This window comes from Narcine bancroftii, chromosome 1 (assembly GCF_036971445.1).
Source record: "Narcine bancroftii isolate sNarBan1 chromosome 1, sNarBan1.hap1, whole genome shotgun sequence".
Taxonomy (NCBI): Eukaryota; Metazoa; Chordata; class Chondrichthyes; order Torpediniformes; family Narcinidae; genus Narcine; species Narcine bancroftii.
The window spans coordinates 387,758,085-387,776,056 of NC_091469.1; the positions used below are offsets into that span (position 1 = coordinate 387,758,085).

At 46.7% G+C, this 17,972-nt stretch overlaps 1 long non-coding RNA gene across 1 annotated transcript; it reads left to right on the forward strand.

The window, feature by feature from the left end:
- The first annotated feature begins 1,192 nt into the window (after nt 1-1,192).
- LOC138753009 (uncharacterized) lies at nt 1,193-16,927 on the forward strand. The gene is made up of 3 exons (XR_011351005.1): nt 1,193-1,297; nt 14,317-14,415; nt 16,699-16,927. It is a non-coding gene; the product is annotated as an uncharacterized lncRNA (long non-coding RNA).
- The last annotated feature ends 1,045 nt before the right edge of the window (nt 16,928-17,972 follow it).

A 17,972-nucleotide genomic window follows, 5' to 3' on the forward strand; every position in this document is an offset into this window, starting at 1 on the left:
GTGTCCCAGATTTGTTCTTCTCATGGATGTGGCCTGTCGCCGTTTCAAACCTACACTTCTTGGCAAGCGTCCACAGATCCAGCAGGTAGTCATCGATGGTCTCTCTTGGCCACTGGCAAGTCAGTGCCTCGCTAGGACCTCGTTCTGTGACTTCAGGTACCGAACCTTCAAAGCCTTGACGGCAGCATCATATGTAGTGCCATCCTTGATGACTACATACCCCTATGTTCCTACCCTTGAAATGAGTGTGGGCCTCCTGAGTTCATCGGAGCGGAAGACATCTCTGGTCGCATTCAGGTAGGCCTGGAAGGAGTCCAGCCAGTACATAAACTCGTCAGCCGTGTCGGGGGACAGAAGGTCTATCAGCAGCACCCCTGGCTTGAGTAGCACTTCCATCGTTTTGGGAATAAATTAATAAAATTGTAGCGCAAAAAGAAGCTCTCACGACTGGAGGGAGCACAAATCCTTTTATTAGCTTATAACTATGGGTAGGGTCTGACAGTAGTTTTTGGAAGGGTTCTGGGTTTAGGCGGGAAACCAGGGTTATATGTGCACATATTGACTTGAATTTATATTTATTTATTTTTGTCGTGTTGCATTAATTTATGGTGACAAGTAAACTGACTTTTGTGTAATCTAGTACAATTGCCTGCTGAATGTGGGCATCCGACTTTAGGAATGAAATAGTGAAGGTGTTGAACGTTCAGAAAAGGCTGTTGATTAGTTGTATAGGAATGGTGGCTCTGGAGGAAGTGGTTGGTATTGATTCAGAGCCACAGGCTTTCAGCATTTTACTTCCATGCTGATACATTTCCTGGAAGTGGACCTGAGGGAAAATAGACTAACCAAGTATAAAGTGTGGAAAGGGAGTAGGCCTGAGAATTGTGGGAGCTGACTTGAATACATCAGAAGATCTGCAATAATCAGTAGCAGTATGTAGGGAGGATTAATCTAATTTGTAAAGTGCAAGACAACAGAATGCAGCATTAAAATAAGGGGAAAAATGATGAGCCTGTGGTCGGTGTGCTGTGGAGCGAATGAAAGAAAAACCACACAGAAGCTGTGAGTGAGTTGAACCAACCAACTGACTTGACTGGAACTCTCACAGAGCTTATCAGCCCCACTCCCATGATCCTTTTCAGTCCCTCCCATTGGGCCCATTATGATGTCAGGCCAGTGCAAGCCTACACCTCCATGATCCAGTTCACTTGTGGATCAGTGTAGCCCACTACATGACCCCCTCCCCCACAGAACTGGTGTTCGGAGGTGCTGAGTTCACAGTTTGTACATTTGGGAGGTCAGCCTCTCTGCTGCGGAACTGGAACAGTTACTGTTTGGTAAAGGGGGGGAGGTGTGCTGGGAACTTGGCCTCTTTAAGGGTTGTTACGAGCCCAAAGGACCCCAAAACCCAGCAGCAATAGACATTCACCAAGACAAATGATTACTTAAACAAAAGTTGTTTTTAAATAACTATAAACATGAATCAAGGTTTAACTTATCTCTATACTTAACTAATCCAAATTAACCCCCTTCTAATTCTAAGTGCACATGTATGAAATGTGTGTGTAAACTTAAGAAAAGTTCTTTGGTTCACAGTTCAATCTCACTTCTTCTTCCAGGTTCTCTGGATGCAGGCAATTTTTATACTGTGCACAGAATTTAACATGTATAAAGTTCACCAGGCTTTGGTGCTCAAAAGGTAAATGTTTACTGCTCAGGAAGGTTCTTATAGGGTTTGCAGAGAGATATTTGTTGTTCCAGGATTTCCACAACCATTAGTCACCTCAAGATCTCGCTGATGAAACTTGCCCCTTCAGGGATTTCCAGATGATAACCTCTTTCTTTCAGGCGACCATAGAGTACCTTTCTGTTCCTCTTATTCCAAGAAAAACATCAGACAGATAGCACTTCCAGCCATCCGCCACTCTGGAGCTTCTGTTTCAGTTCTGACAAGCTTCTCCTGGCTGACACTGTTCAGTCTCTCCCTCTCTCTGAGATTCCAACTGCCAGCCACATGCTCTTCTCTCTCACTTGCAAAAACCCCTGACCTTGTCCAGCAAACAATAAAAGTTAGTCTCCTCGGTCAATCTGTTGTTTTAGGTCAACAAGATTGAACTTTCTGTGCACTCTGTCAAAACCCTTGCAAAGAACTATCAATAGACAGTGTGTCTCCTGCTTGTTGCTAAAAGACAACACTCCATTCATTCATGATATTATTTCAATTAGCACCTACTTGTGAAATGTGCATTGCATTCTCTATAGTTTCTCTATAGTTTCCGTGCGGTACCGGATGTAAACAGCGTCTTCATTGTTGCGTTCTTTCATGGCTTGTTTCAGCATCATGCTGAAGAAGATCGAAAAGAGGGTTGGTGCGAGAACACAGCCTTGCTTCACGCCATTGTTAATGGAGAAAGGTTCAGAGAGCTCATTGCTGTATCTGACCCAACCTTGTTGGTTTTTGTGCAGTTGGATAACCATGTTGAGGAACTTTGGGGGGCTTCCGAGGCGCTCTAGTATTTGCCAAAGCCCTTTCTTACTCACGGTATCGAAGGCATTGGTGAGGTCAACAAAGGTGATGTAGAGTCCTTTGTTTTGTTCTCTGCACTTTTCTTGGAGCTGTCTGAGGGCAAAGACCATGTCAGTAGTTCCTCTGTTTGCGCGAAAGCCGCACTGTGATTCTGGGAGAACATTTTCGGCGACACTAGGTATTATTCTATTTAGGAGAATCCGAGCGAAGATTTTGCCTGCATTGGAGAGCAGCGTGATTCCCCTGTAGTTTGAGCAGTCTGATTTCTCGCCTTTGTTTTTGTACCCTCTGCCTACCCTCTGGTTTTGGTTTAACATGGAAGACTAGGGTGGTTTGTTTTATTTATTCATTCATTGCTAATGGGTCACTTTTTTTTAAAGTGCATTGTGTTACCCTCACAATGTTGGTAAAGGCCACAGTGACTCAACAATACTGAAGAAATGATATGTTCATAAATCTGGATGGTGTGCAATTTAGAGGGAACTCCTCATGCTTATGTTGCAATGCACCTGATGGTTTTGTTCTCTTTGCGGCAGGCTTGGAGGATATTGTTGATGAAGAAATTGTGAATTGATAATGTACATTCTGAACATGATGTAGCCATGTTGTTCCAGTTGTAGAACAAATGAACATTCAAGTAGATGGATGGGGTTCCAATTAGCCCAGCTGTTTTCTGTGGGATTGCATTAAAGCTTCTTTCGTAGTGAATCTATGCTCGTCCAAGCAAGTGAAGAATATTCTTTCACATGCTTGTCTTGTTGATGGTGAGAAGGCTTTGTGGTATTAGGGAATGAAACTCCAACTTTAGGATATATCAATATTTTACTTGGTTTCAAGGCCACAGTATTTAATTGGAGGGGCTGCTAAAGAGCATGTCAGTGATGGGAAGGTTGGCATTGATAACAAGCACTGATAAAAACATACTCTGCAGAATACAGCTCACTGGGGATGTAAGAGGCCCATGTGCCATGTCTGGGCGTGGTGGGGGTGTGAAGGAGTCCAACTGGGTCCAGAGGCGGGGAAGTAAACCGTGTGGTGACTGTTGCGGGTTGTGAGGTGCATTGATAAACTCACCGGGCAGGGCTAGCGGTGCACCGTAGACCAGCTCGGCCGATGATGCCTGTAGGTCTTTTTTGGTGTCGAGGGGATCCCCAGGAGTACTCAAGGCAGCTCATCCACCCAGTCGGGGCCAGTGAGGAGGGCCATAAATGCCGACTTAAGGTGATGGTGCAATCACTCGACCAGTCCATTGGCCTGTGGGTAATAAGCTGTTGTGTGATGCAGCTCGATTCCCAGTCTGTTGGCAAGCTGTGCCCAGAGCGCGGAGGTGAACTGCGTGCCACGGTTGCTGGTGAGGTGGGTTGGGATGGCAAACCAGGCAACCCAACTGGTCAAAAGTGCTCGGGAGCAGGAGTCCGTGGAGGCATCTGGCATCGGGATCGCCTCGGGCCAACGAGTGGTGCAGTCTACCACCGTGAAAAGGTAAGGTTACCTCAGAAAACAGGTAAGGGGCTGACAATATCCACATGTATGTGGCTGAAACGTTCTCAGATGTGTTCAAAATCCTGCATGGGTGCTCTGGTGTACCCGTCTACCTTGGAAAGTTGGCAATGTGTGCAGATTCTGGCCCAGTCAGCAATCTGCTTTCGAAGCCCATGCCAGACGAAGCGTTTTTCCACCATACGAACCATGGATCTGATGGAAGGGTGGGAAAGGTCATGGATATGGTGGAAGACTTGCTTGCGCCACTGCAGGATGCTCATGGAGACATCGCACAGAACGTGCCCTTACCATGAAGAGTCAGGAGGTCCTGGAACCACAGGCCCATGATGGCAGTCCTGAAGGCCTGCGTCTCCTCGTCGGACTTCTGATCCCGGGCAAGCTGGTCGTAGTCTAGGCCGGGTGTCAGCAAGCAAATGGCCAGTCAGGAGAGCGTGTCGGCAACTACGTTGTCTTTCCCCGCCTTGTGCCGAATGCTGGTGGTGAACTCCGACACAAAGGACAGGTGACACTGTTGGTGGGCCGACCAGGGATCTCTAGCCATAGCGAGCGCCTGAGTGAGGGGTTTGTGGTCGGTAAAAATGGTGAAAGGCCTCCCCTCCAAGAAATAGCGAAAATGACACACAGCGAGGTACGTGCCCAGCAACTCACAGTCAAAAGCACTATACTTGCGCTCTGGCGGACGAAGAAGTCAGCAAAAGAATGCCAGTGGTTTCCACTGTCTGTTAAGCTGCTGCTCCAGGATGGCACCGACAGCGGTGGCAGAGACATCGATGGAGAGCGCCATATGAAGGTTGGTGTGTGTGTGGATGAGCAGGGTAGCCTTCGTGAGGGCAACTTTCATGGCTTCGAATGCCCTGTTGGCCACTGGAGTCCAGGCGAGTGTCTTGTCCTTGGTGACGATGAGGGCAAAGAGCGGTTGCATGCATACAGTGCCTGGACTGTATCGATTATAGAAGTTGACCATACCCACAAACTCTTGTAGCCCCTTGAGGTTGTCCGGGCGTGGAAACTCTCTGATTGCAGCGGCCTTGATGATATGGCCCAGGAACTGCATGGAGTCTTTCCTGAACTGGCATTTGGCCAGGTTGATCGTTAGTCCGAAGTCGACCAGTCGGGAGAAGAGGGTGCGCAGGTGAGATTTGTGTTGTGCCCGATCTCTGCTGGCGGACAAGAATGTCATCCAGGTAAATGAACACAAAATTCAAATCCCTGCCCACCATATCCATGAGGCACTGGAAGGTCTGTGCAGAGTGTTCTTGAGCCTGAAAGGCATGCGTAGAAATTCGAATAAGCCAAAGGGGGTGATGATGGTTGTTTTAGGGATGTCCTCAGGGTGCACCAGGATTTAATGATACCTGCGCACCAGGTTGACCTTGGAGAACATGCTCGCGCCATGCAGGTTGGCCGTAAAGTCCTGAATGAGAGGGATGGGGTAATGGTCAGGTACTGTTGTGTCGTTAAGCCATAGATAATCAGCGACCGGAGGCTTTTGGGACCAGGTAGAACGGCGAGGCCCAAGGACAGTCGGAGCGTCGAATGATCCCCAGTTCCCGTAGATGCGAAAACTCCTCTTTCGCTATCTGGAGCTTCTCCGACTTGAGCTGGCATGCCTTGGCATGGACCGGCGGGCCTTGGGTGGGGATATAATGAAACACCCCATGGCATGGTGAGGCGGCGGAGAACTGCAGCTTGAGTAGGGATGGGAACTCGTCCAGGATGTGCTGAAACTCATCCTTGTGTGCGCTGACCGTGGCCATCTCTGTGCGGGAGGTGTTGAGGTGAACGGATTGGAAGGTATGGGAATCGACAAGTCGCCTACTTCAGGGGTCGACCAGGAGTCTGTGGGCGAGGAGGAAGTCGACACCCAGGATGGATGTTGGGAGGGATGAAATGGTGAACCTCCACGAGAACTTCTGCTGGCCGATCTGGAAGTGGACGGACTTGTTACCATACGTTTGGATTGCCATCAAATTGGTTGCATGGAGTGGAGGTCCTCAAGGCCGGACCAGGGACTTGATGGCTGTGGCCGGGATGATGCTGATCTTGGCCCTGGTGTCGACGAGGAAGGCTGCTGATTGCATCACACAGGTAGAGAAGGCTGTGTTCTTGGCCAGCTGCCGCAGCCATTAACAATGGCCATCCTGCTCGTTTCCCCGGAACGAGCAGGGCTGAAGACACTTCTGAACCTTGGCTCCCCAGCACTTGTGGAAGAAGCAGAGGCCTGAACTGGATGGCTTGCTTCTGGCTATGCTCTTTGAGGCCCCTGGAGGGGCCAAGTGTTCCTCTGCAGCACTAGAGGAAGGCTTGGCATGGTCATGGCTGGAACTCGTAACTTGCTGGACTGTTGAGCCCTCTGGGAATCGTTCAAGCCATAGCTCCTGAGCCTTTTGAGCGACCGTCCTAGGGTCGTCGAAGCTCTCCTAGGACAGTAACAGCTGGATGTCTTTGAGCATATGGTCAAGGAAGATGCACTCAAAGAGTGGGCAGTTGGTGTGATCGCCCATGAGTGCGAGCATCTTGTCCATCAACTCGATTGGAGTTATGTTCCCCAAGGCATCAAAGCACAGCATCCGAGCGGCATGCTGGTGCCTGGAGAGGCCGAGGGAGCCAGTGAGCACCCGCTTGATGGTTCCGTATTTATCTTTTGCGGGTGGGTACTGAACGAGGTGCAGCACTCGTTTGGCAGTGGCCTGGTCCAGGGCGGCAACCACATGATAAAACTTGGTCGTATCTGATGAAATCTGGCAGAGGTGAAACTGAACCTCTGCATGGCTGAACCAGGTCTCAGGCTCCTGAACCCAGAAGCCAGGAAGCTTGATGGCCGTAGCATTGATCAAAGAGTCGTTCATATTGGGTTCAAAGGCGTTTGAACCTGTTGGGGTCACCAATGTAGCGATGGCTACTCTGTTACTGAATGATCTCACAACCAGACAGGTTGAGTTCAGTGAGCATAAACTCCTTTATTGAGGTCTGCCTGGCTGGTCATATGCTCCCAGCTCAGACCTGGCTGAGAACCGCGCCGGGGGCCCTCACGTCACCGGGGCATCACGTGGGCTGCAGAGCGCGGGCTTCTGAGCCTGGTGCCGAGGATGAGGAGAAACCCCTGATGGTGCCATTTTGGCCAGCTGCCCTGCCGCGTGCGTGACATGCGGGGCTGGCTCGCCTGCCTAATGGCGTGCTGCCACACACCGTCAGTTTTACAATGTTGTTACAATTTCTATTTGGTCATGTAATAAAGGGGTTTTCACTCAAACACACTAAAATTTCTATAACGCATAGGCCATCGCTGATGCCAGTATTGTAGTTGGACTCGACAGTTTGTTCTCAACAATACAAAAGCTCAAAGCCAGAACAAATCAGCTTGGTCTCTTCGATTCATTCACTTACAACACTCATCCCTCCAGCAAATCAAAAACTGCACATGCTGGAAATCCCAAATAAAAGCTGTTGCTCTTTCCACAGATACTCTCTGACCTGCTGAATATTTCCAGCATTTTCTGTATTCATTCTCTCCTCCTTGGTCACAATGTGGCTGCATTATATACCAGTTATGTGGTATACCGTAGAACTTCATCAAAACTATTGCAACACCTCTCAAGCCTGACACAATAGCCACCAAAATAGACAAGGACACAGAAACATCGGCTGCATTCTTTCTTCTTAGACACACATCCTGTCTTTAGGAAGGGAAAACCAGTTATCATTGGAGCATCAAGAGGTGGAGGGTGAAGAAATTTAAATTCTTGGAAGTCATTATTGGAGGACTTTTCCTAGACCCATTCCTCAGGAGTTTGCAGAGGTTCAGTATTACATTGGAAACATGGGAAAACTTCTACAGATGTGCAGTGAAAAGTGTGCTGACTTGACTTCATCTCGTCCTGGTGTGGAAGTGCCAATAAGTGGATACTTCTGAGCGAAAAGCTCTGTGAAAGGAAATGGACACAATCCAGTACATCACCAGCAAAACTCTCCCCGCCATCAAGAAAATCTCCATGGAACGCTGCCATCGGTGAGCAGTAGCAATCATCAAGGATTCACACCACCCAGGACATGCACAATTCTCACTGGTGCCATCAGAAAAGAGGTATAGCTGTCACAAGACTCATACCACCAGGTTCCGGAATAATTGTTAACTCTCAACCATCAGATTCCAAATCAAATCAACAGACTCAATCAGGGCTCATTTCAGGCCTCTTACTTTCCTCGTTATTTATTACTGAATATTTATTTTTCTGTATTTGCATAGTCAGTTTGTTTACATTTCTTTCTTTTGTATATATTTCTTTTTTTTTATTGAGTACAGCTTTACAGTTGCCGGTGTAAAGGATAAATATTTTGGGGCATTTGTAAGATTTAGAGTGAAGTTACATACATGCACACATTTTAAAACAGATCTTATTTGAAAGACTGAAGAATTCATATTCAATAACATTGCAGGATATCTGGAGAATGTGGTGCACATTTCACAAGTAGGTGCTAATTGAACTGGCGACATAAAATGAATGGACTGGAGACAAACTGGCTACAAGTACCTTTCTGCAAAGTGCTCACAGAAAAGTCACTCCTGGGTTTTGTTTACCTAAGACAACATCTTGACCAAGGAGAAGATCTCCTGTTGTTTGCTGAAGAAGGTGGGGGTTTTTGCAAGTGAGAGAGTCACATGGGCTTTCTGGCAGTTGGAGAGAGAGAGAGAAAGATAAGACAAGTTGAGCAAGCTCTCTCAGCTTGTTCGGGTGACACTGAAAAGCAGCCAAACAGTACAAGCCAGTAAGCTGGTTGAAACTGATGAGAAGTTCCAGAGCGGCAGACGGCTGGAAGTGCTATCTGTTTGATGTCTCTCTTGGAATAAGGGAACAGAAAGGAACTCTGTGGTAGCTTGAAGAAAGGAGTTACCATCTGGAAATCCCTGATGGGGCGAGTTTCATTAGCGAGAACCTTGAGGTGACTAATGGTTGTACCTCAGTTGTGGAATTCCTGGAACAACAAATATCTCTCTGCAAACCCTATAAGAATCTTCCTGAGCAGTAAACATTTACCTTTTGAGCACCAAAGCCTAGTGAACTTTATACATGTTAAATTCTGTGCACAGTATAAGAATTGCCTGCATCCAGAGAACCTGGAAGAAGAAGTGAGATTGAACTGTGAACCAAAGGACTTTTCTTAAGTTTACACACACATTTCATACATGTGCCCTTAGAATTAGAAGGGGGTTAATTTGGGTTAGTTAAGTATAGAGATAAGTTAAACCTTGATTCTGTTTTCATGTTTAAAGATAATTAAAAATAACTTATGTTTCAAAAACCACTTGTCTTGGTGAATGTCTCTTGCTGCTGGGTTTTGGGGTCCTTTGGGCTCATAACACCGCTAATAAGAAATTCTACCTGGACCACAGGAAAAAGAACTCAGGGATATATGTATTGTTATGTAGGTACTCTGACAATATGAAATTTGCCATGCCCTTCATTTTCACAAAATCAAAATCCAAGATCCTTTCACCTACAGAATGATAATGAGAACTTGACTGCATGCAGTGCAGTGGTTAAAGAAGGTGGCTCTGCATCATTGATTTAATTATGGATTAAATGGGCCATGGCCAATACCAATATTGTAACCAGACTCCGCATTTCATTGAGGGATGAGAAATAAGTGTTGTTCGTGCTGGTACATCTACTTCCCATGTATGAATAAAAGAAACATCTCCTTCCTGCTGTCTTGGACACATGTTGAGCATGTCAGTTACTTCCTTGAAAAAGAAAGACGTCTTATAATTGAATACAAGCTATCGCTCATCTAATATTCCGAAGACCACTGATAATGATCTGTCCCAGGAACTCAGCCATATTTCTATTTTAGTATTAACTATAGCAATCTTTTGGCTCCTTTCTGAGTGAGACGCAAGAGTCTGCAGATGCTGTGATTGTAGTCAAAAGGCCCGAAACATCGGTGGTATACCTTTATCTCCTATGGACCCTGCAAGACTTGCTGAGTTCCTCTAGCATTTCGGTGTTTTGACTTTTGGCTCAGTTTCTCCAATACAGAGTAAAGCAACCACTGCATTTGGGTTCTTACTTGGTGACAAAACATTTCAAATATACCCAATGAATAATGTAGCCATTGCAGTGAACTGGGATTCATAGGCAGTGTGTTGTGCTGATGGCTGGCTCCACCCCCATCTGCTCACATATTACCCTGGTTTCCCGCCTAAACCCAGAACCCTTCTTGAAGACTACTTTGAGACCCTACCCATAGTTATAAGCTAATAAAAGCATTTGTTCTAATAAAAGCTTTTATTCACGCTACAATTTTATATAAGCGTGACTCAAGCCAGGGGAGCTGCTGATAGACCTTCTGTCCCCTGACGTGGCTGAAGAGTTCATGTGCTGGCTGGACTGCTTCCAGGCCTACCTGAACGCGACCAGAGAAGTCGTCAACACCGATGAACTCAGGAGGTCCTCACTCGTTTCGAGGGTAGGAATGAAAGGGTATTTAGTCATCAGGGACTGCACCACATATGATGCTGCCATCGAGGCGTTGAAGGCTAGATACCTGAAGTCACAAAATGACATCTTAGTGAGGCACTGACTCGCTCTACATCGTCAACGGCCAGGAGAGACCATCGACGACTACCCGCTGGATCTGTGGATGCTTGCCAAGAAGGGCAGGTATGAAGCTTCTATGGACCATATTCATGAAGAAGGACAGATCCGGGACACTCTAGTTGCGGGGGTCCACTCGAGGTATATGAGGCAGCGACTGCTTGAGTCGGATAAGAAGGACCTGAGTAGCCACGTTGAATGGGTCAATTTGTTGGAACAGGCCAAGCTCGAAAACACAACGACGTCGAAGCTAGTGAGCTCGCTCACTCAGGTGACCCCCCTTCCAAGGATCAACTGCTCCCACTACCCCAACCTAAGTGCTTCCCCTGCTAGGGAGTGCTTTTTCTACGGCAAGAACCAACATCCCCGATCTCGTTGCCCGGCTAAAGACTCAGTGTGTTCCAGCTGTGGTAAGAAAGGACATTGTGCGAGGGTTTGCCGCACAAGGGGAAGTCAACAGGTTGCATCGCTCCCGGATCCAATTCCAGTCCCAAGGCAGCATTTGAGGCTAACAGTCATCTCTATCAATTCAGGAGGGTCCCTTTCGGTATCACTAATGAGGTTTCTATCTACCAGAGGCAGATGAATAGAATGGTGGACGAGTCTGAGTTGAATGCTACCTTCCCCTACAACGATGATTTCACCATCTGTGGCCACACCCTGGAAGACCATGACACCAACCTCCAGAGTTTTCTCCACTCGGTAAAAGCCCTGAATCTCACTTATAACTGACAAGTGCGTGTTCAGGACTAAAGATCTAGCTATCCTTGGATACGTGGTGGAGAATGGCATCATTGGCCCTGATCCTGATAGGATGCGCCCCCTTTTAGAGCTCCCCCTTCCCAGGACCACAAAAGCTTTGAGGAGACGCCTGGGTTTTTTCTCATATTACGCCCAATGGATCCTTCAATACACTGATAAGGTTCGCCCTTTCTTAAAAGCCACTAATATCCCCCTCTCGGCTGATGACCAAATGGCTTTTTACTACCTCTGGAACCACATTGCGAAAGCTGCCATGCACATGGCAGATGGGAATGTACCTTTCCAGGTGGAAAGTGATGCTTCGGTCGTAGCCCTGGCCACTACCCTCAACCAGGTGGGAAGGCCAGTTGCATTTTCTCTCAGACATTAAAAGGCACAAGCTCCAGAATCCATCTGTGGAAAAGGAGGCTCAAACCATTGTAGAAGCTGAGGCACTGGAGGCACTACCTGGCTCCTCACTGACCAGCGCTCAGTCACTTTCATGTTTAAAAATGTCAAGAGGGTCAAAATCAAAAATGACATGATTGCTAGGTGGAGGATCGAGCTCTCCACCTACAATTATGACATTGTCTATCAGCTAGGAGCTCTTAATGACCCTCCAGATGACTTATCCAGAGGAAGCTGTGCCTCTGTACACACCAGCCAACTGCGGTCTTGGCACATTGAGCTCTGCCATCCAGGGATTACCCCCATGGATCATTTTGTCAAGGAGCTCAATCTGGACATCAGGGAAATGACCAGGTCTGTGCGGAGTGCAAGCCACACTTCTAATGCCCTGCAAAGGCACACCTGATCAAGTCATCAAGGCCCTTTGAATGGCTCAGTGTTGATTTTAAGGGACCTCTCCCCTCCACGAACGGGAACATCTTCTTCCTCTCTCTCATTGATGAGTACTCCCACTTCCTGTTCACCATTCCACATCCAGACAAGTCCACTTCTTCAGTCATAAAGGCCCTAGGTTCCATTTTCACTTTGTTCGGGTATCCTAGCTATATTCATAGCAAATGGAGCTCATCCTTTATGAGTGATGAGCTATGTCAGTACCTGCTGGTGAGGGGCATTGCATCAGCAGGACTACTAGCTACAACCCCCGGGGGAACGTGGAGGTTGAAAAGGAGAACACCATGGTCTGGAAGGCTGTCACACTGGCCCCGAAGTCCAAAGGCCTTCCAGACTCACACTGGCAGGAAGTCCTCCCTATGGCACTCCATTCCATCCGGTAGCTACTATGTATTGTGACCGACGCTACTCCTGATGAGCTCCTATTCAATTTTGAAAAAAGGTCAGCATCGGGAACTACACTCCCAACCTGGCTCACCATTCCTGGTCCAGTCCTTCTCAGGAAGCACGTGAAGAGAAGCAAGACCGATCCCCTGGTGGAGAGGGTGAAACTGCTCCACGCCAATACCACGTACGTCTATGTGGTATACCCAAATGGCAGGGACGACACCGTCTCCATCGTGGACCTGGCACCTGCCAGAACAGAGGGTCTGTTGCCTCAAGTGCTCTGCAAGCCATGGAGCTCACTCTCTCTGCCCCCAGTCAGAGCCTCGGGGGATCTGGTTCAGGAGGAAAGTGCATCCCTCTCCACCTTTGAGCTGGAGACCCAGCCTGCCTCTCCTCCCCCACAAGAGGACCAGGAGACCCAAGGAATCCAAGGTCCCCAGTGCTAAGGTGCTCCACCATGATCTCCAAATCCCCCAGACCACTTACATCTGTAAATTTGTAAATAACTATATTTTTCAATCATTTTTTTTCTGAACCCATGTTCTCTGTCTTCATTCACAGCCTCTAAATTCTATAGGAAGGGATGAATGCAGTGAACTGTGTTGTGCTGATGGCTGGCCCCGCCTCCCAGCTCTGCCCCATCTTCTCACATATAACCCTCGTTTCCCACCTAAACCCAGAAACCATCCAAAGACTACTGTGAGACCCTACCCATAGTTATAAGCTAATAAACGTGTTTGTTCTCCCTCAGTCGTGAGAGCTTTTATTTGGGTTACAGCCATACAGATTGCAAGTGCTGGGTGGGTCACCAGAATGGAGGACCATCGCCTTCCCAAGATCGTGTTCTATGGTGAGCTCTCCACTGGCCACCGAGACAGAGGTGCACCAAAGAAGAGGTACAAGGACTGCTTAAGGAAATCTCTTGGTGCCTGCCACATTAACCACCGCCAGTGGGCTGATATTGCCTCCAACCGTGCATCTTGGTGCCTCACAGTTCGGCGGGCAGCAACCTCCTTTGAAGAAGACCGCAGAGCCCACCTCACTGACAAAAGACAAAGGAGGAAAAACCCAACACCCAACCCCAACCAACCAATTTTCCCTTGCAACCGCTGCAACCATGCCTGCCTGTCCCGCATCGGACTTGTCAGTCACCAACGAGCCTGCAGCAGACGTGGACATACCCCTCCATAAATTTTCGTCCGCGAAGCCAAGCCAAAGAAAGAAGATGACAGTTAACTGATTGCATCTGGTGCATCAGCTCTGCAATTGATTTGCATTGACCTGCCTTTAGGCTGGGCTTAAAAAAAAATCACAGCTCCTGTTCCATTTATTGATTGTGTAGTGACCCCTGCTGGCAATATGTGGATATTTGTGGCAGGTGATGATCATCTTTGGTTTGTTTGCTTGTGGTAACCATTGTAACCAAAGAGCCTTAAGATGTTAACTAAGCCAAGGTCACTTGTGATGACTGAAAATGTACCCATTTCAAGGAACTAAACTCCAGGGTGGGAAGAAATGATGGGGAAATAGAGAGATGTCACTCAAATTCTGATAACAGATGACATTTTAGCTCAAGTAAATCCAATAAACACTACTGTAAATATTCGTGTAAAATGCAAAAAAAATTCCCCCTTTTTCCCCTCAAAAATAGGGGGGGTCACATTATTCATGAAAGTAAAATTTTAAATGTTTTTTCTGCAGGCAGGTGGGCAAGCGGTAGTCGGCAGCCGTCCAGGCGAGTGGTAGTCAGCAACGTGACTCAGGAGGCTGAGCGAACAGAGAGACGCCAGCACGACTCAGGTGGGTGAGGGGAGGGGGGGTTGTATTATAGACGGGGGTAAAATTATTCCCCCTTTCCCCCTCAAAAATGGGGGATTCGCATTATACACAGAACGCATTATACACAAATATTTACGGTAATTGCTAATTACTTTTATCATCTGGGTGTCTGAAACATTAATACAGTACAAGCTGGCATTCCATTTAACAACCTTCTTTTCAAAAGAATGTTCTTTTATGTAATTGAATTGAGATGGGAATTTATTGTCGTATAGATTATTCTTGCCACAGATACAGAGGTACTTTAAATACACTATGAAGCAATAAATATAAATTAAATTACAACACTAGAACCATTAAAAAGATAAATATTCAGAGTTAGTACAAAGAAGGTGTAAAGTTGGTGACATATATTGCAGCACTTTTGCACAAATTTATATCAAAAAGAAACATTACACCATGAGATTAATCTCCAGACCAGGTGATTAACCTGCTCTACATTAAAGATATTAAAAGTCTGTTCTTGATCTGAATACTGATGAGCCATTCATCTTATACTGATTTATGTATTGCTACTGCAAACACTGGTGAGGTTCTTCAAGATCAAGATTCAAAATTCCTTTTATTGTCATGTAATAGTATAGACATGTGATATTACACAAAATTGCCTTCTGCATGTCATAAAGCAGACAAAGCGTTGCCATTATTGTCAACTGGCACCCCTTACAGTAAGAGAAAGAGAAGCAAAAGAGAGTCCCTTTTTAGTTACTAGTGTCCGTGAATTAGTCTCCAGTGCTCCCGCAGCATCTGCAGCCACACAGACTCCTGTTCGATTCATCGAGCTCTAGATCCAAAGCTCCGATACGATCAAGAAGCCTGCAGTGCTTGAGGTCCTTCAGGAGCCTTTCTTGCCCTCACCACCCTCTTGAATCCTGGTTCCCATGAGCCAGTCTTCATGAGCCCGCAGCCCAGGCCGGCCCCCAAAACACGTTGGTCGCAGCCTGTGTGGGTCCCCAAGCCAATTAGCCCCTCACTGGTCTTCTGTCATGGTCATTTTCCCTTTAGAGTCCTTCAGCCGCTGGTCCGCCACCGTGGTCACCATCCTAGAGGGTCATCTTCTCAACAGGGGTGTTCTCCCCATTTCTGGTACCCTGCTCCCCTGGAGTCTGCAATCCTCTTGTGGCCACTGCCGAGCACGGACGCCACCATCTTGAGCTCAGACTCTGTGGTTGCAGAATTCTAGTGCAAAATTGTCATTGGCTCCTTTAACTGGCAATTTAAAGCCCTTGAGCTGGTATTAGGACTGGGCAGTTTAACCCTCGAGAACAGCGCTGTGTCTTCTGCTCTCCCGTGTCTGCAGCAGAGGGGAACACTACTGTTACAGCAGTTCCGGTAGGGCTGCCATTTTATTGTGTATTGTTCTTAAACCCACTGTAAAGAATAAAGGAAATTTCTTGGTTTGCTCTCTGCTATTTTACACCTTTCGATAGGTGATGGTATCAAATTTATAGTGCATTTATTCCCAAAATATTGAGGCACTCATCTATTGTTTTGCTCGTGGTTTTGACATTTAAGAAGGCAAAAGAAAAAAATGCAAGCTGCCTGCTCCAGGATACTGATTGGAGCTCAAAACTTCAGCTAATGCACCTTCTTAAGGAGCCACTGTGAGTACTATTTAAAGGGAACATCAACTACCTTCATTTATTAGTTGATTAGAATCTAATGGCTATTGCTAAACACCCACTTTAACATTTCCAAATCTGCAAGAAATAAATGATGTAGCAGATGTTGAGGACATCTAATTTGAAGGCCTTTGTATGAGGAGTCGCTCCCAAGCATAGGTGTATCAGTAGATGTTTTCCTTGGAGCACTGTATATATAACTGGTGCAATATTTTCACACGGAGGGTGGTGGAAGAAGCTACCAGAGGAGGCATTTGAGGAAGATATTATTGCAAGGTCTAAGAAATTTTGGATGATGCATGGATAGGGGAGGTTCAGTGGGATATAGGCCAAATGCAGGCAAGCGAGTCTCGTATGAGTGAGGCACATTGATCAGCATGGGCAAGTTGGGTTGAAGGGCCTATTTGCATGGTGTGGGACTCTGTGACTCAATGCCACAGAGTGATGAGGACACTGAGTTAGGCTGGGGAAACATTGTCGCACTCTTCTTCACCTTCAGTCAGGCAGAAGATACAGGAACTTGAAAATGTGAACCTTCAGATTCAAGAACAGTTTCTTTCCTGCTCTTACCAGACGCTTAAATGGACAACTTACTGGTAAAATATTATGCCATTGTTCACAGGCCGGTACCCGGGAGGCGTCCTGATACACAAAATGGCAGACGAACCTGGCGATCTTTCAAGGCCTGTGCAGGCTAATGGCCTTTCTCCCCAGCTGACTGCCCCTGTGGCGGGAAAGCCATCCAATCTGTGGCCAGAATGCCGTTGATGTCACTTCCGCTGGCCCAGTGGTGGGAAACTGAGCCGATGTAAGCAGGAGCAGAGAGAGCAATAAATCAGTCTTGACTAAAATCCCACCTTGTATGTGTTATTCCTCCACTCTCTGCTGTAGCAACTCGCTACACCATTATATTTTTCTCTTCCCTTACACTTTGTATTTCTAACAGTTTACCCTTCACACTTTGTCTTACTATAACACCATATTATGCAATTCTGTTTCATTATTGTGCTACATGTTGTACTGAAGTGTGGATTTACTGAATAACATGCTAAACAAAGCTTTTTGCTGTACATCTGTACACATGACAATAACAATTAAGTTAATTTAAAGTGTTTGCACTTTGCAGGGATGTTCTCACTTAAATCCATCACCTGCTGCAACCGCAATGACAATCTCTGGACAAAGCAAGTGCCTGTCATGGTGTCCTGAAGCCCAAATGCTTCACCCAGTGTTTCACTGTTATAAATTTATGATTTCCACCAATAGGTCTCTGGGGCTACATGTGTGGATATCCAGAACACCTCATATCTTTCCATCTGCTGCAGTTTAAGGGCGGCCACCTCATTTCCTTCCACCTTGCAAGCATCCAGCAGATGGAGCGAGCAATAGGCTTCCCCATAGTGCAATGTGATATAAACTGTCTGTGTTGTTCTTGGGTGCCAGATACCAAATCTGAGATGTTAAACAACTAGAAGGGATTACATTCCCTCAGCATTCACCATTGGCAGTGTGTCAGAAAGATCAATGTCTGGTATCCTGCTGGCAGTAAATGATATCATTTTCTCTGCAGTTGTTTTGAGTGTCAAATGCATTTGAAACATCATTGGAAACAAAAAAGTGACTATTAAATAACCAGGTCTGATGATGTGGCTCCTGACTCTAGAGTTCGGCTTGTCGATCCTCATCGCAAGGCACAACGTGAGGTAATGTGAGGGTACACAAACACCAGCTTGGGCAAGCACATTGCCTGAATTGCTCTGCAGTGGGACTCCAACACTGGGGGTGCGGGAAGGTGTCAAAACTCATGGTTGTTTGATGTATGCAGTACAACATTATCAGTAACTATGTTGGTTGGCTGCTGTGGGGTAAAAGGAACAGGGAAGAGAGGAGGAAGAA